This window comes from Pseudophryne corroboree, chromosome 1 (genome assembly GCF_028390025.1).
Source record: "Pseudophryne corroboree isolate aPseCor3 chromosome 1, aPseCor3.hap2, whole genome shotgun sequence".
Lineage (NCBI taxonomy): Eukaryota > Metazoa > Chordata > Amphibia > Anura > Myobatrachidae > Pseudophryne > Pseudophryne corroboree.
This window is the reverse complement of record NC_086444.1, coordinates 1,183,160,880-1,183,172,928: the sequence shown is the minus strand read 5'-3', so window position 1 is coordinate 1,183,172,928 and position 12,049 is coordinate 1,183,160,880. Positions and strand designations below refer to the sequence as shown.

Below are 12,049 nucleotides of genomic sequence, written 5' to 3'. Positions count from 1 at the left end.
TGAATGACGCGGTGGCTCATAACAATATGCTTTTTGTATTTGTGTTTTAAGTTTTTGTAATTTTTGTAAGATTTAGTGAATTTATGTATTGTTTATTTTATTTTATTGTGTTGTAGAAATCAATATTTGATGCCTTGTAAGCATGAATTATATGTCGAAGCTTGTCTTGAAAAAGATCCCGAATTGAGGATCGAAACGTCGACTGAATAAGCCGAATTTCTATCAATAAAACCTATGTGAATTATGAAAAATTGCTGCTAATCATTTATTGGACGAGTGCACCTCCATTTATTTGGACTCTTGTGTGTATATTGTGGGCCCACCAGGATCTGGAGTACCCCACTAGGAGCACCCCACTGTTGTTAGCTTTCGATGTGAGTGCAGGAGTATACATGTTTTATATATATATATATATATTAATTTCATCTCATTATCATCCAGTCTATATTAGCAGCAGACACAGTACGGTAGTCCACGGCTGTAGCTACCTCTGTGTCGGCAGTCGCTGGTTCATCCATAATTGTATACCACCTACCCGTGTTTTTTTTTTTTTTCTTTCTTCTTGATACATACTACTATAGTAGCTTACTGTAGCAGTCTGCGGTGCTGCTGAGCTGACAGTGTCCAGCAGGTCCGTCATCAGTCATTACATAATAAATATATATACCTGTCCGGCTGCAGTACTAGTGATATTATATATATATATATTAATTTCAACTCATTATCATCCAGTCTATATTAGCAGCAGACACAGTACGGTAGTCCACGGCTGTAGCTACCTCTGTGTCGGCAGTCGCTGGTCCATCCATAATTGTATACCACCTACCCGTGGTTTTTTTTTTTGTCTTTCTTCTTGATACATACTACTATAGTAGCTTACTGTAGCAGTCTGCGGTGCTGCTGAGCTGACAGTGTCCAGCAGGTCCGTCATCAGTCATTACATAATAAATATATATACCTGTCCGGCTGCAGTACTAGTGATATTATATATATATATATATATTAATTTCATCTCATTATCATCCAGTCTATATTAGCAGCAGACACAGTACGGTAGTCCATGGCTGTAGCTACCTCTGTGTCGGCAGTCGCTCGTCCATCCATAAGTATACTAGTATCCATCCATCTCCATTGTTTACCTGAGGTGCCTTTTAGTTGTGCCTATTAAAATATGGAGAACAAAAATGTTGAGGTTCCAAAATTAGGGAAAGATCAAGATCCACTTCCACCTCGTGCTGAAGCTGCTGCCACTAGTCATGGCCGAGACGATGAAATGCCAGCAACGTCGTCTGCCAAGGCCGATGCCCAATGTCATAGTACAGAGCATGTAAAATCCAAAACACCAAATATCAGTAAAAAAAGGACTCCAAAATCTAAAATAAAATTGTCGGAGGAGAAGCGTAAACTTGCCAATATGCCATTTACCACACGGAGTGGCAAGGAACGGCTGAGGCCCTGGCCTATGTTCATGGCTAGTGGTTCAGCTTCACATGAGGATGGAAGCACTCAGCCTCTCGCTAGAAAAATGAAAAGACTCAAGCTGGCAAAAGCACCGCAAAGAACTGTGCGTTCTTCGAAATCCCAAATCCACAAGGAGGGTCCAATTGTGTCGGTTGCGATGCCTGACCTTCCCAACACTGGACGTGAAGAGCATGCGCCTTCCACCATTTGCACGCCCCCTGCAAGTGCTGGAAGGAGCACCCGCAGTCCAGTTCCTGATAGTCAGATTGAAGATGTCAGTGTTGAAGTACACCAGGATGAGGAGGATATGGGTGTTGCTGGCGCTGGGGAGGAAATTGACAAGGAGGATTCTGATGGTGAGGTGGTTTGTTTAAGTCAGGCACCCGGGGAGACAGCTGTTGTCCGTGGGAGGAATAGGGCCGTTGACATGCCTGGTGAAAATATCAAAAAAATCAGCTCTTCGGTGTGGAAGTATTTCACCAGAAATGCGGACAACATTTGTCAAGCCGTGTGTTGCCTTTGTCAAGCTGTAATAAGTAGGGGTAAGGACGTTAACCACCTCGGAACATCCTCCCTTATACGTCACCTGCAGCGCATTCATAATAAGTCAGTGACAAGTTCAAAAACTTTGGGCGACAGCGGAAGCAGTCCACTGACCAGTAAATCCCTTCCTCTTGTAACCAAGCTCACGCAAACCACCCCACCAACTCCCTCAGTGTCAATTTCCTCCTTCCCCAGGAATGCCAATAGTCCTGCAGGCCATGTCACTGGCAATTCTGACGAGTCCTCTCCTGCCTGGGATTCCTCCGATGCATCCTTGCGTGTAACGCCTACTGCTGCTGGCGCTGCTGTTGTTGCTGCTGGGAGTCGATGGTCATCCCAGAGGGGAAGTCGTAAGCCCACTTTTACTACTTCCACCAAGCAATTGACTGTCCAACAGTCCTTTGCGAGGAAGATGAAATATCACAGCAGTCATCCTGCTGCAAAGCGGATAACTGAGGCCTTGACAACTATGTTGGTGTTAGACGTGCGTCCGGTATCCGTCGTTAGTTCACAGGGAACTAGACAATTTCTTGAGGTAGTGTGCCCCCGTTACCAAATACCATCTAGGTTCCACTTTTCTAGGCAGGCGATACCGAGAATGTACACGGACGTCAGAAAAAGACTCACCAGTGTCCTAAAAAATGCAGTTGTACCCAATGTCCACTTAACCACGGACATGTGGACAAGTGGAGCAGGGCAGGGTCAGGACTATATGACTGTGACAGCCCACTGGGTAGATGTATGGACTCCCGCCGCAAGAACAGCAGCGGCGGCACCAGTAGCAGCATCTCGCAAACGCCAACTCTTTCCTAGGCAGGCTACGCTTTGTATCACCGGTTTCCAGAATACGCACACAGCTGAAAACCTCTTACGGCAACTGAGGAAGATCATCGCGGAATGGCTTACCCCAATTGGACTCTCCTGTGGATTTGTGGCATCGAGGAAGGTTGGTGATTCCGCACCAGTATTACACAATTACATGTGTTTACATAAACCAGTATACATTTATACAGAGATAATCTCTTATTGCCATCTGGTGGTGCACCCAGAGTCAGAAAAAAGCTAGAGCAAACATAGAATAAAGAAGACTCTTGTTTGGGTGCACTCTTGTTAAATGTGTATTTGTCGATAATATTAAAACATAGAGTTTTATTATGCTTTATTAAAATATAGTCCGTATCCACTCATTCTCCCCATGAAATTATTATAAGTCACAAGAAGGAGAAACCCACAAATGTATTTGTTGGGGAAAAAGGTAACAAACGGGGTTGGTATGTCCTGGTTTAGTCTATCCCAATATAGACTGGCATGGAGGTGTAGATATAGTCACCATACACCTGTTCTCATGCCATACCAGTACAAGCAATGCTTGTGTTAATGGGACCAAAATTGGTCATGCAAAAGTAGGTATCAATTACACCGGGAGTGTTTATAACATATATACTACCTCATCCTATCCTCAGCACACAAACCCTAATGGGTGTGCCTGATATTGTTGGAATTATTGATTCCTAATTAGTTCTCGCCTGAAAAAATCACCATACATCTGTTCTCATACCGTATCAGTACAGGCAGTGCTTGTTTTGATGAGACCAAAGTTAATCATGTACAAATAAGTATCAATAGCACCGAGAGTGTTTAGAGCATACATATGTACTCTTTTTCTTATTCTCAGCGCACAAGACCTGATGGGTGTGCTGATATCGCTGAAATTAATAGGTTAATAATTCCTATTGATTCTTGCCTGAAAAAATCAGGAAAAATAAATACAGGTGGGAAAGAAGAAGTAGTGGTGATACTGCTGTTGGTATTGAGTTTTAAATTGAAACAGCCTCAGATTACTACACTGGGTATTCTCTGAGGGTCACCCCTCAGATACTGACCCAGCCCATCACCGTTTTGCTTCCAAGATCAGACGAGATTGGGCTCTAGCGGTGAGGTATGATAGTAACCTATAAATGAGGTGTTCCACTCACCAATGAGAGTGCACCTATTCAGTAGATTAAGGGAGAAGTGTGGATCTGCTGTCTATGTTAGACCTGGGATTGCTCCCAGGAATCATGGATGAGAGTCCACGAAAATAGGGAAAGTAATGAATTCTTTGTTAGAAATAAGAAGATAACATAATACACTATTAAGGCATAATTGCACATCTGTATTGTTTTTGGTATATGTTCACGGTGTCTCAGTATGCGTAAATTGTGGAGAATGCCCTATTATGGGAGAAAATTTCATCCACATATTTTCATTTCAATTTGAACAACGTATCCAACAATATCAGAAAAAAAGGGTCTCAGATGCAGTGTAAGTAGGAATATATGACGAGTGAAGGTAATATAGTAATCAAATACAGCATACGTGTATCACGGCTGGAGCTATCATCTCCATTCATTAGTTACACCTAGGATAAATATGCTGTCTTAAACACCAATTAGTGTATACACCAACAAATAGTTACAAAACTGATTGAAAAAATGATATCAAAAGTGATACCGATTACCGCCCAGGTCCCTGGGTCAGTTGAGGGTGATTAGTAGTATTGGTATTCTCCCGTGTAGGATCCTATTGCATGCCTTGCTCAGAGTCCTTATTGCATATTTAGGTAGGAAAACGCGTTTCACCCGTAACAACGGGCTTGCTCACTTCCAATGCTGATATTCTGGCGTTGTGCTGGGTTTAAAAACCCTGTTATTCATTGGTCAGCCAATGGCTGCTCGTCTCTTAATTGAAAGTTCAGCTCCCGCTGTGTTCGGCGGAAGCCGTGATTGCGTATGTGGTTGCTTAGCAACCCGGAGAATGTCAGCTTGTATGGGGTAACAGGGAGATCCCACGTCCCGGACGGAGAAGGAAGAGGTTCATCTTCCGTTGTATCAGTGGGTGTGTATATGGTTGCTAGGCAACCTGGAGGATTCCAGCTTGTGGGAAGTGAGGGGGAGGTCCTATTCACGGGGACGCTCTGGAGGAAAAACTGGATGTCATGGAACAAGAGATAGAGAGATTGTAGAGACATTATAGAAAAATGAATGAATAGGGAGACATCGAATGGAGGAGGCGGAGAGGGGAAGGAAAAAGGAAAAGGGAAAAAAAATGAAAAGGGAAAAAATGTGATTCGTGCGCTGCAGGAGAAAGGACGCTCTATGTGCCTGGCTCTGTTGATATCCTGCCAGACAACCGCTTGGCAAATGCTGGTGTGTGGGCGGGTCTATTACCATAGTAACCATTTCATGTCTCATGGCCTGGAGTTTCTTCTGAAAGTAGCGTCTCGTTGCATGGCAACAGAGGATTAAGATGAATGAATAAAGAAAATAAAGAAAGGGATAAATGAATTGCTGGGGTTTCACCACCCAGCTCTAGGCTAATCAGTTTTAATAATTGGTGATTGTAGCTTAGGTATAGAAATCAATTGGCCTATGTATTTTTAATGAAATAAAATAAAATAAAATTTAAATAAAATAAAATAAAAATAAAAAATGATAATAATAAAATTATAAAATAAATCTAAAGAGTATTCCATTGCTTGGCTAGTTGTATTGGATTTGCTGCCATATTTTTTGTGCAGCTATGATTATTTATTGGGTTAATTGCTATTGGTCTATCTTGACTGTGATAGGATATTGATAGTGTGCAGGAAAACAGGGGGGGGAAGGAAAGGGAGGGGGGGGGGAAAGATCAGCGTGGGGGGGTGGGGGATGGTGGGAGCGAAGAAATAATGCGAATTGGGTCTGGTACACATGGCGAGGTTCTTGTGATTGTATCTATATACATATATTTGGAGAGGTTAGGTGGGGGGGGGAAAAGGGGGGGGGGGGCGGGAAGAAGGGAGGTAAGTGGGGAGACAGATAGAGGTTGTGGTGTAGGGGCTTAAAGAGCCTAGGAATTATTGAAATGACGGGATGTGAGAGGGTCGTAAAAGGGAGGTGTATTGTCTGGATTGCCAATTAATGTGCCTAAATGTGGGTGAGAAATGTGATTTAATCAGTTGATCAGTAATGAGTGGGCGAAGGGTGTCTGTGAGCTGTTGTGGGGGCGGGGGGGGAGGGGTGGGGAGAGGGTTGGGGTTGTTGGGGGGGGGGGATATGGGGGGAAAGAAGAAATATAACCGATTGGGTGATGTGAAAATGCTGTGAAGGAAAATTAAGAGGAGAAGGGTGAAATAAAATTGTGATAGCATTGTGAATTGAGGAGTGTAACTCACTGTTTAGTTGGAAAATTATATGGTGAGTGTATGGTAAGGTAAGTGCCTACCATGCGTGAGAGTGGTGGTGAGAAAAGTACTCTAAAGTATAGATTAACAATTAAAAACTTAGGAGGTGCCTGGTAGGGAGAAGAGGGTAATTGCTTGACAAGGTGGGTGCAGAAGGTTTATAGAGAGTTTGATCCTCATTAAGTTCAATTTTGGTGATACTCGCTACTGTTAATGTTGTTATCAATGGAATTTTCAAAGGAAGGCACTGTAATTAATGCTTTCATTTAGTCCTTGGGGTCTGTATGTATTCAATTTGAAAATCCATTCCGTTTCCTGTTTGAGCAGTTCTTTCGTCATATCACCTCCTCTTATTCCCAGTTGAACTTTGTCCAGACCAAATACCTTGAATTCTTTTGAGAAATCCATGTGATGAGAATGGAAATGTCGTGCCACCGGAGTCAATTTTTTCATTCGGATCAGGTCATTGTTGACGTTTCGGCAATTCCCTGCATGTTCCAATACACGTTCTTTTAGTTTTCTTGTCGTCATCCCGACGTATTTTAAATTGCAGCTGCACTCTATACAGTATATCACTCCCTGGGTACTGCAATTAAAGAAGTGTTTGATCTGAATGGATTCTCCATAGCGGTCAATCACAGAGTTGGTCTTCGATATGAGGGAACAAGCCTTACAATGCCCGCAGGGGAAGGAGCCAGTTGGTGTATATGATTTGGCCATTGGTTTTTGAAAGTGACTCCTAACTAGGAGGTCTTTGATATTCTTAGCTCTCCTCCAACTCATCTGAATATTGTCATCTATGAAGGGTGCTAGATCACTGTCTAATTTCAGAATAGGAAGATGTTTCTCTATAGCTTTTTTTATTATTAGCCTCCATTCCGGGCAAAAAGTCCCAATGAATCTAATCTTCTCATCCTTCTCTCGATGTGTTATCGATTTGGCTGGAAAAATCAGAGAATCTCTTGGTATTTTGGTTACTCCAGTGCATGCCCTCTTCAATGAGCGCTTGCTGTAGCCCCTTTCTCGTAGTCGTTCGGTCAATTCCCGGCTTTTAACTTTAAAAACCTCTTCCTCTGAGCAATTGCGTCTGAGTCTTAAGAATTCTCCTTTGGGGATATTTTCCACCGTGGGTGGGAAATGTGCGCTTGTTTGGAATAGTAGGGTATTAGTCGCCGTTTCTTTTCTGTACAGCTCAGTTGCCAGGTACCCCTTGGGGAATTTGTATATGTAGACATCAAGGAAGGCTATCCGGTCTTGGCTGATGGTGTGCGTTAATTTCAAATTCAGATTGTTTGTGTTAAGGAGTTGAATAAATTCCAGAAGTAGATCAGAGTCTCCATCCCAGATGACAAATATGTCGTCTATGTATCGCAGCCATAGTATAATGTGTACTGTATATTTGTCATTATTATCCGTAAAGACAGACATCTTTTCCCACCACCCAAGAAAGAGGTTTGCATATGTTGGTGCACATGCTGCCCCCATAGCGGTGCCCCTAATTTGGAGGTAGAAATGTTCTTGGAAAGTGAAGTAGTTCTTCTGTAATACAAAGGCTAGTAAGGAGTATAGGAGATCATTAAAAGTACTCTTCTCTCGGGGGCGTGGCCTGGAGGCTGAATTGATAAGCAGCAAGTGCTGTGAGCTCCTCAGAACCTTGGGGAAAAACACTGTAAAAACCACATTTTTCACCATAGAAAACCCCTCTAAATCTGCTCCCTGATCTGGAGGTGCAGTGCTGAATGGTGGGGTAGCGCTGCGGAATCGGGGAGCCGGTTTGCTGGCTCCCGCGGGTTGCGGCCTACCCTCCACTACGAAGCCGGGGCCTAGATTTCAGCTACCCGCCCGTGGTGGGCCGTCTGGAGCTCCGGACTCGGGCCTCCCTCTGCCGTTTCTACAACTGCTGGCCTTGCTGCCTGCCCGGTGGTCTGCCCCATAGCCTACCTCCGCTGCCTGGACGCCATCCACCGACTGGCCGCCCGTCCACTGCGCGGGCAGGGAGATACTGCCGGGACGCGGACTCCGCCACTCCGGCGCCTCAGGGATGGCGGCCATCTTCTGCTCCCAGGCCTACGAAGGTGCTGCGGCGACGGGACCCGACGGAGCTTCACACTCCTGCTCTCCCCCACCAACGCTTGCCTGCTCCTGCCGCATCAAGCGGGGGACCGTGGTCACCCCCCTCACGGCCGACCGCCGGGTGACGCGCGGCTCGGCGGCGGTTCTGGCTGGGGTCTCCTCTGGGGGCTGTCTCCCGGCTCCCGGACCCGGCGGGTGCCGGCCTCGCGCTGGAATTGAGGGTTGTCGGCCCTGCGCCCTGCTCCCGACGAGGTGAAGAGGATTAGGCCCGGCTCCGGGGCTCTCTGCTGAAGTGCCTCACCTGACGGCTGACTCCTGCTAACCCTCCCTCCTGGACCCACTGCACTGAGCTAACAAGGTACACCTGGGGGCCCTGAGCGGATTAACCCCACACAGGCTGGCACACCTTCCCTCTTCCCAGCATTTGCACTAAGTATATACACGGGAGGTGTCTTCTGGCCCTTTATGTGAGGCCTCCATTCACTAGGCCGCATTTCACTCACTCTCCCCCTAAGTACCATTTATACCCATATATAACTGGGGTTATCCGTCTCTGTCTTAAGACACTGGACTCTTTCTATACTACAGCCTACAGCCCGGGGGTGCCACCCTCCCCGGCCCATTGCCGGTGAATATCTCTATATGATACCCCAGCCCCCCATGATCTCTCCAAGCGGGGGAATGTTCTGCTGATTTCCTACGGGTGCGACCCGGGGGGTCGTCTCATGTGCTATTTCTATGCAGCCTGCATGATGGATCGCTAATTACTTACGTTAAACCTCAGCTCTGATCTCTGACCTTCGCTATCCTAGGGACTGTCTTACACCATGCCCAAATCTAAATCCAAGGCTAAGAAAGCCTCAGCTTCGGCAGAAATATCGACCTTTATATCCAAGATGAAGTCTAGTGCGGCCAAAACCCTAGTGGCCCCCCCCCCGGACCTGGTCTCGGAATCCGAGGAAGAATCGTCAACTCATGAACCCTCTATGAAAGATTGCTTCTCCTCAATTCTAACGGAAATGAAGTCGCTGAAGCAGGCTTTCCACTCGGAGATCCACAAAGCCATCTCTGGCCTCAAAGCCGAGATATCTGACCTCGGGGCCCGCACTAATGAGGTGGAACAGAAAATCGATGAAGTCATTACTTTCCAACAGGAGCTAGAGCGCTCGGTTCAAGTCATGCAGGAGGATATATACCTACTCCAGGACCAACAAGAGGACGCTGACAACCGCGCACGACGTAACAACCTGCGCATTAAATATATCCCAGAGTCAGTAGAACCAGCTCAACTGGAGGATTTTCTCATCAGGTTCTTCCAGCACCTCCTCCCGGACATTTCTAGTGAGCAGTTCCTCTTGGACAGAGCCCATCGCTCACTACGTCAAAAGCCCTCAACTTCGTCCCCCCCACGAGACGTAGTTTTACGCTGTCACTATTTCAAGATTAAAGAGAGAATTCTGTCGGCTGCCCGGAACAAAGATGTGTGCCTATTTGAATCACATAAGCTATTGGTGTTTCAGGACTTATCCCCCACTACTCTCAAAAGACGCTTCGAATTGAGGGAGTACACCCAAATCCTCAGGAATAATCAAATCCGCTACAGATGGGGCTTCCCTTTTGCTTTAATTGTACAGCTGGATGGGAAGAGACTGTTGGCACGATCCAAAGAAGAGGCTCACAGGCTCCTGTTGAGACTGAACCTGTCCCCCCCGGAGGCCAACAAATCTTCCTCCCCACGGGATGCTCCAGATCTCCGACACTCTCCAAATTCACCCCTCCCTCAGCGAGCGCCTAGACGTCTTTGGTCGATGGTCCCGGAGAAAACCTCTACAAGCCATGACCCGCCGTGAAAGTCTCTGTACAGAGGTGCTGCTGCTGGGTCACTATCCGTTAAATGTTAATGTTTTACAAACTAGTTTAGAGGTTTAGGAATTTCTTCTTGAGCTGAGATTGTTTATTTACTTATATAATTTTAACAGTGGTCCATTGTGGCGGGTTGTTGCGGCGACCCCCTTGGTCGCCCCTCCATATGTTTAATTGGTGGGCGTCCCGGCGGCCGGAGCCGCGCCCTCCACCGAGCCTCCATAGCCAGTTTTGAGCGTGAGGGAGTTCTTTTCTCCCTTAATTCCCCTTACGGGTGCTCAAACATTCAGACCCGTACGTAGCGTACGATGGGTCATTGGCTCGGTCAATTCTATTTGTTTATTTTACAGTTTTTTAAATGTCTTTTTGTGACTCTTTTGATTTTTCTTTTTTTTCATCTTTCTCTTTTCCCTCTCCTTCTTTTTCTTCCCCAACCTCCCGCTCTCCCTCTTCCCCTTGTTCCCCTCGTTTCCCAGGGAAACGACCTCAGGTTCACTAAGACCACTCATGCTATATTTACACTTGTAACAATATGTCTGTTAACGTAATATCTTACAATGTTAAGGGCCTTAACAGTCCTCAAAAGAGGACCAAGTTATTTCTTTTTCTGAAGCAGGTGAGGGGAGATCTGGTATTCCTTCAGGAGACGCATTTCAAAGGGACTTCCCACCCTGAACTTCGTTCTAGACGCCACCCTGTTGCCATACACGCTTGTGATCGCACCCAAAAGAAAAGAGGGGTTGCCATTCTAATCCCCGCTCATTTACATTTGGAATCAGACCGAATCATTAAGGATAAGCGCGGTAGGTTTCTTATTATAGTAGGTAAACTTAATAATGTCCCTATCACCATGGTTAATGTCTACGCTCCCAATATTAACCAGGCCTCGTTCTTTGCTTCCCTAGACTCCAAAATCGCCCAGTGTAGGAAAGGTGACCTCTTAATAGCAGGAGACTTTAACACCATACTACACCATAATCTGGATCGCTCCCATCCCCTCCCACGGTCTCAGTCCCATATCAGCACCCGCAACTCTAGAGCCCTACAATCACTACTTAAAAATCACCTCCTATTTGACTCCTGGAGGGTAGTCGATCCCCTAATTAAGGATTACACGTTCTATTCCCCAGTCCACAACCTATACACTAGAATTGATATGATTATGGTCGGAAGGGACCTAACATCTAGAATCCAGAACTGCTGTATTTATCCAATCACGTGGTCTGATCACGCCCCGATTTCTCTGACCCTGACTGGACTGTCCCGTACTCCTTCCCCCCCCTCCTGGTCGCTCAACGACGCCCTTCTCCAACAACCTGAAGTGTTACAGCAAACTACTCAGGTATTGACTGATTACTTCAATGAGAACCAAACCCCCGGCATTTCCGATATGACCCTGTGGGAGGCACACAAGGCGGTCCTCCGGGGCCACTTCATCCAGACTGCGGCCAGGATCAACAAGCAGCGTTCCCAAAAAACTCTGGAGTTATCTAGGCAGCTCCACCAAATGGAAGAGGTGCATAAGTCATCTCTTGACCCTGCTGATTTAGAGTTGGTACTTAAAATCAGAGGCGAACTTAATTTATTATTGTCTCATAAGACTGAAATGTGCCTTAGACGTCTCAACCAGATTTACTACGAAAAAGGGGATAAGGCGGATAAACTATTAGCCAGGAAATTGAGGGCTAGGATTTCCTCTAAAAATATCTTATCCATTCGTACCAAACAAGGGGCTCTGACCCATGATCCTGACCGCATTCTGGGTGAATTCGAGGAATTCTATAAATCGCTGTATAACTCGGAAACTACCCCCCCCCCCTCACCACCGAGGCTTGAAAAGGGAATTGACTCCCTTCTAGACAAATGTAACCTACCGTCACTGAGTGACGCGACGGTGTCCCAATT

General features: G+C 45.9%; 1 protein-coding gene and 1 pseudogene across 2 annotated transcripts in view; one reads left to right on the top strand and one right to left on the bottom strand.

Annotated features, from left to right (window-relative positions):
• Positions 1-12,049, top strand: part of ZNF638 (zinc finger protein 638) — a 350,552-nt gene that overhangs the window by 91,476 nt on the left and 247,027 nt on the right. The window lies entirely within an intron of this gene.
• On the bottom strand, positions 3,840-3,957 carry LOC134947884 (5S ribosomal RNA; annotated as a pseudogene).